This window comes from Pleurodeles waltl, chromosome 4_2 (genome assembly GCF_031143425.1).
Source record: "Pleurodeles waltl isolate 20211129_DDA chromosome 4_2, aPleWal1.hap1.20221129, whole genome shotgun sequence".
Taxonomy (NCBI): Eukaryota; Metazoa; Chordata; class Amphibia; order Caudata; family Salamandridae; genus Pleurodeles; species Pleurodeles waltl.
The window spans coordinates 400,698,254-400,704,253 of NC_090443.1; positions in this window are offsets into that span (position 1 = coordinate 400,698,254).

Below are 6,000 nucleotides of genomic sequence, written 5' to 3' on the forward strand. Positions count from 1 at the left end.
TCCAGGTATGCATTGCTTTGATGCACCTCCCTCTCCACACCCTGGATGGCATTCAAAAGGGTAGACTGCCCAACAATGATGGTCCTCAGGAGGTCAATGACCTCCTCACTGAGGGCAGCAGGGGTGACTGGGGCAGGGCCTGAGGTGCCTGGGGCGAAGGAGATGGCCGGCTTCCTGGCCTTGCGGGCACGGGCCGAAGGCCGAGGGGCTGCTGGGAGGGCAGAGCTGGTGCGCTGGGTGGCGGCTGTACTTGTAGGATCGGTGGGCACGGATGTTGCCGCCACCGCAAGGGAGCTCCCTTCCGAGGACGTGTCGGTGTCGCTGACGTCTCCACGGGTCCCCGTGGTGGAGCCCCCCTCGCCCTCTGTCTCACTGGTCATGTCGGAGTCCGTTGCATGGCCCTCCGGGGCCATGTGAGATGCAGCTCCCTCTTGCGCCGATGCCACTTCTCCTCCGCCTGATGATGCTAATGCACACATTCACAGAAAAACAAAGAAAATGGGGGGGGTGGAAAACATAAAGACAAGTTGAGTGCATGCATTGGGGACACCGTTGGCGGAGAGGACTGACACAGAAGCCCCCTGCACTACGCTGCGCACTTGGGGTACACTACTCATTCACTGGGACATGCCCTACAAGCCTATGGGCGACAACTGCCCACACAGTATACACTGGTCCATGAATCGCGTTACTAGGCACCCTACAGAGGTGGGGGGCGGGGGCACAGGACCATACCTCACGGACGGGCCTATCCTACAGAAATCGCCTTGGCCTAGGGATACCCACAGCCCTCCTCCCCCACCCAGGCACCTCCACTGCGCGCAAAATAGCTGAATGTGCTGGTACTCACCCCCTTGTGTCTGAAGTGATGTCCTCAAGCGCCCATCTAAATCGGGGTAGGCCACCGCCAGGATCCGGGACATCAGGGGGGTCAAGGTACGACTGGCACCCCTCCTAGGTTGGGAGGCCGTCCCCAGCAGAGCCTCCGCGGTCTTCCTGCTCCCGCGGCAGATGTCCTCCCACCTCTTGCGGCAGTGGGTGCCCCTTCTGTTGTGGACCCCCAGGGCCCGGACGTCCTTGGCGATGGCACGCCAAATGTCAATCTTCTGATGGGCGCTGACCTATGTGACATGTACAGGGGGGAAGGAGAAACATCATCACTTTTCTGCATGCTCGATGTGAGTGGCCCCCCCTCCCCAACCTTGCCATGTGGCACATGCTCTCATCTGTCGTGCCATGCATTCGTCATTCGCTGCCCTCCCCTCCATCGTACATCCTCCCCACACAGCCCAGGCATTGGGCACTATGCATTGCCCCCCGTGTACTCACCTGTTGGTCTGGAGGCCCGTAGAGTAGCGCATACTGGGGGAGGACCCCGTCCACGAGCTTCTCCAACTCCTCGGAACTGAAGGCGGGGGCCCTTTCCCCAGTCGCAGCAGCCATTGTCACTTCCAGACCGAGGTCACAGCAGCACTTGCAGTATAGGTCCTCTCCTGTGGATGCTCAGGTCTCGTGTGATCAAGCAGAGAGGAAATGGCGGTTACAGCCGCGGCGGTGCGTACCGCGACCGCCGGCGCTCACCGCCTTTGGCTCATGAAACCCATAGGGTTCAATGTTGTCCAATGCGACTTTGCGCCGCGGACTGCGACCGCCTAACGCCACGGTGTGCCACGCTTGCGCAATGACCTCACTTCACATTGTCACACTTCACAGGTCAGGCAGCCGCCATTTCAAGGGCCCACATGGCTCAATTCCTACTGCGTCACACATGGCTAGGCCTTGCACCGACAATCATACTAGCCATTCAATCCCGAGAGATTCGTGTACTGTGCATGCTGTGGGCACTTACCTGTGGGTTGCTTGACTCTGTGCTAAATGTTGTCCTTCCTAGGCATCGTCCGCTGGGACTTGCGAGGAGACGGAGGAATCTTCCCGTGTACAGATCGCTGGTGGACCTGTCGACAATGGAAGAAAGACACGTCATACTCACCTACAGACTCAACCGTGCCACTATACATGAACTGTGTGCCCAGCTGGAGCCAGACCTGATGTCACCCATCCGCCAACCCACAGGGATTCCGCCTCTAGTGCAGGGGCTGTCAGTACTGCATTTTTTTGCCAGTGGATCATTTCAAACTACCGTGGCCATTTCATCTGGGATGTCTCAGCCTATGTTTTCAAAGGTGTTGTCCAGAGTGTTGTCTGCCCTGATGAAATACATGCGGAGCTACATCTTTTTCCCTGAGGTGGGTGACTTGCCTACAGTGAAGGGCGATTTCTATGCCCTTGGACACATTCCCAATATCATTGGTGCCATTGATGGTACCCATGTGGCTTTGGTTCCCCCAAAAGACGATGAGCAGGTGTACAGGAACCGAAAAAGTTATCATTCGATGAATGTCCAGGTGGCTGACCAGTACATCTCCCATTTAAATGCCAAGTTCCCAGGGTCAGTGCATGACGCGTACATCATGCGAAATAGCAGCATCCCTTATGTGATGGAACTGCTACAGAGACACCGTGTGTGGCTAATTGGTGACTCTGGTTACCCAAACCTGCCTTGGCTATTGACCCCAGTGAGGAATCCCAGGACCAGGGCAGAGGAACGGTACAATGAGGCCCATGGGCGTACCAGGAGGGTGATTGAGCGGACCTTCGGCCTCCTGAAGGCCAGGTTTAGGTGCCTGCATATGACTGGTGGATCCCTAATGTACTCACCAAGGAAGGTGTGTCATATCATCGTGGCCTGCTGCATGCTTCACAACCTGGCTTTGCGACGCCAGGTGCCTTTCCTGCAGGAGGATGGTCCAGATGGTGGTGTTGTGGCCGCTGTGGAGCCTGCGGAGAGTGAAGAGGAGGAAGACGAAGAGGACGACACAGACAACAGGGACAGAGTGATACTGCAGTATTTCCAGTGACACACAGGTCATAATCTACTCCTGCATTGTATTATATCTGTAACTGTAGTGGCTCTCTACTGTCTGACCTTTCACCCCAATGTATGGTAACTTAGTTGTGTATATCACTTCCTATTTCAGTGATCTGATCCCCACGGAGTGCCCTCTGGTTTTTTTCCCCATGGACTACCGCTGTGTGACACTGGTATGTTGTCATCACAATGTAAATAGAAATGTTTTGTTGGTTACATCGAATACATTTGGTTTAAATAAATAGATAGCAGAATCCAGTTGGTTTTTGTGCAATAATTGTGTTTATTGAAGTTTTCAAATAGGTGTATAGTTCAAAAAGGGTGATGGGTGATGGTGGAGGCATGTCCATGGCAGTGTCCAGACTGTCGTTCCTACAGGTCCATTGTCCATATGCCTGTGGAAGGTGGAGCAGGGGCAGTTCAAGGTTGGACAGGGTGAACAAGTGGGACAGTGGGATGACATCCGGGGGTTTCCGTGCATGGCGGGGGTCTTGACATCCTACTCTGTCTTCTTCCTAGATCTCAGGCCTTTCTTGCGGGGTGGTTCTTGTTCTGCAGGGGGTGGGGTCCGGGAGGGCCGTTGCTGTTGTGTCGGGGCCTCCTGACCACTAGCGCCAGCGGAGGTGGTGGGCTGTTCTTCCTCCATGCTAGTGGCAGGGGCCCTTTGGGGGGCCACATGGTCCCGCAATGTGGTGACAATCTGGTTGAGTGCCACCACGATTGTACCCATTGCGGAACTGATGCTGCGCAGTTCTTCCCGGAACCCCATGTACTGGCCCTCCTGCATGGCCTGGATCTCCTGGAACCTGGCCAGGACCGTCGCCATCGTCTCTTGGGAGTGGTGGCACGCTCCCATGATGGTGGTGAGGGCCTCTTGGACAGTGGGTTCCCTAGGCCTGTCCTCCCTCTGTCGCACAGCAGCCCTCCCAGTTCCTCTTTGTTCCTGGGCCTCTGTCCCCTGGACGGTGTGCCCACTACCAGTGCCCCCAGGTCCCTGTTGTTGTTGGGGTTGTGGGTTACCCTGGGTGCCCTGTACTGGTAGACACACCGCTGCTTGACCTGTCCTGGAGACAGAAGCATGGGCCCGCTGGGTGGGTGCTGTGCTGGTGTTTCCTGAGGGGGGTAGGTCTGCTGTGGCCTGTGGCTGACTGAGGGTAACCGACTGTCCAGAGGTCCCCGTTGGTCCGGGCTGGTCATCAGGTTCTAGGTCGACAGAGCTGCTGTCATCACTGGGGGCCTGTTCTGGGGGTGGGATGGACAAATCTGGACCCTCCTGGCCGGTGTGTTGGCGTTCGGGCCCTGCAGGGGTAAATAGTATGGTTATTGATTTTGTGTGTGCCATGGCGTGCGATTTGTGGGTGCCCTTGTCCCCCAGTGCTGGCAGTCCCATGTGGGAGGAGTTGTGAGGGTGGTTTGTGGGGGGGGGGATGGGTATGTGCAGTGGTCATGCTTAGGTGATGGGTGTCCATGGTTTGTGTTGGCATTCAGGGGTTGGGGTTGGGTTGGGTGGGTTGTGCTGGTGAGACATTAACAGGGAGTATGTGTGCTGGGGGGTTAGGGGTGAGGGTGGGGGTGTGGGTTGGCATGCTGGTGGTTGGGGGGGGTGAAGTAGTTGAGATTAGACTTACCAGAGTCCATTCCTCCGCCTACTCCAGCGAGGCCCTCAGGATGCAGGATGTTCAAGACTTCTTGCTCCCATGCTGTGAATTTGGGTGGAGTGGGTGGGGGTCCGCCGCCAGTCTTCTGCACAGCGATGTTGTGTCTTGACACCATCGACCGCACCTTCCCCCGTAGGTCGTTCCAGCGCTTTCGGATGTCTTCCCGATTTCTGGGATGCTGTCCCACAGCGTTGACCCTGTCGACGATCCTTTGCCATAGCTCCGCCTTCCTGGCTATTGTGGTGTGCTGCACCTGTGTGCCGAAGAGCTGGGGCTCTACCCTCATTATTTCCTCCACCATGACCCTGAGTTCTTGGTCCGAGAACCTGGGGTGTCTTTGGGGTGCCATGGGGTGGTGTGAATGAGGTGTGGGGTGGTGTTTGTGGTGATGAGTGTGGTGGTGTGTGGTGTTTTGTGCGTAGATGTGGTGTGGGTGATGATGTTGGGTTCCTGTGTGTTGTGCTTTGCGTTCCCTGTGCTCTCTCTCTGTGTATTGCGCCTTGTCTCTGAATTTCGATTTGTGGGGGTTTGTGGGTGATGTGGGTGTGTGTTTTATATGGTGATGGGTGTGTGGATGTGTTGTTTGTATGTGTATCAGGTGTGTGTATTTCGAATTGTCCAATGTGGCTGTGTTTTGTAAAGGTGTGTGTATTTTGAGCGCGGCGGTGTGTACCGCCAATGGAATACCGCGGTTGAAAGACCGCCACGTGGAATCGTGGGTCGTAATGGCATGGGCGTGTTTGTGTTGGCGTGACGGTGGAGGTTTGGTCATCTCCAGTTTATCGCTGACCGCTGATGAGGCGGGCTTCAGTGGATGTCGGGTTTTTGGCGGTTTGGCAGTTGTGGGTCAGAATGACCGTGGCGGTTTACCGCGGCCGCGGCGGTATGATGGCAGTCTTCTGACCGGCGGTAAGAGCCTTTTACCGCCAGGGTCAGAATGACCCCCATTGTGTGTTCGGTTTGAGAGGTCAGGGTAGGGTTGGGGGGTCAGGGTAGTTTTTAGGACAGGGTGGGGTAGGTCTTAGAGTTCAGGGCGGAGATCGGAGTAGTTTATAGGACAGGGTGGGGTAGGTTTTAGGGTTCACGGCGGGGGTCAGGCTGGGGTGGGTGAGGGTATTTTAAAGACAAGATAGGGTAGGTTTTAGAGCTCAGGACGGGATGGAGGGTCGGGTAGTTTTTAGGACAGGGTGGGGTAGCTTTTAGAGTTCAGGGCCGGGGCAGGAGGTGGGGTAGTTTTTTAGACAGGGTCAGGTAGGTTTTAGGGTTTAGGGCAGGGGCGGGGTTGGGGTAAAGTTTAGGACAGGGCGGGATAGTTTTTATGACAGGGTGGGGTAGGTTCTAGGATTTATGGAGGGGTGGGGGTCAGGGTAGTTTTTGGGATAGGGCAGGGTAGGGTTTAGGGCGAGGTTGGGT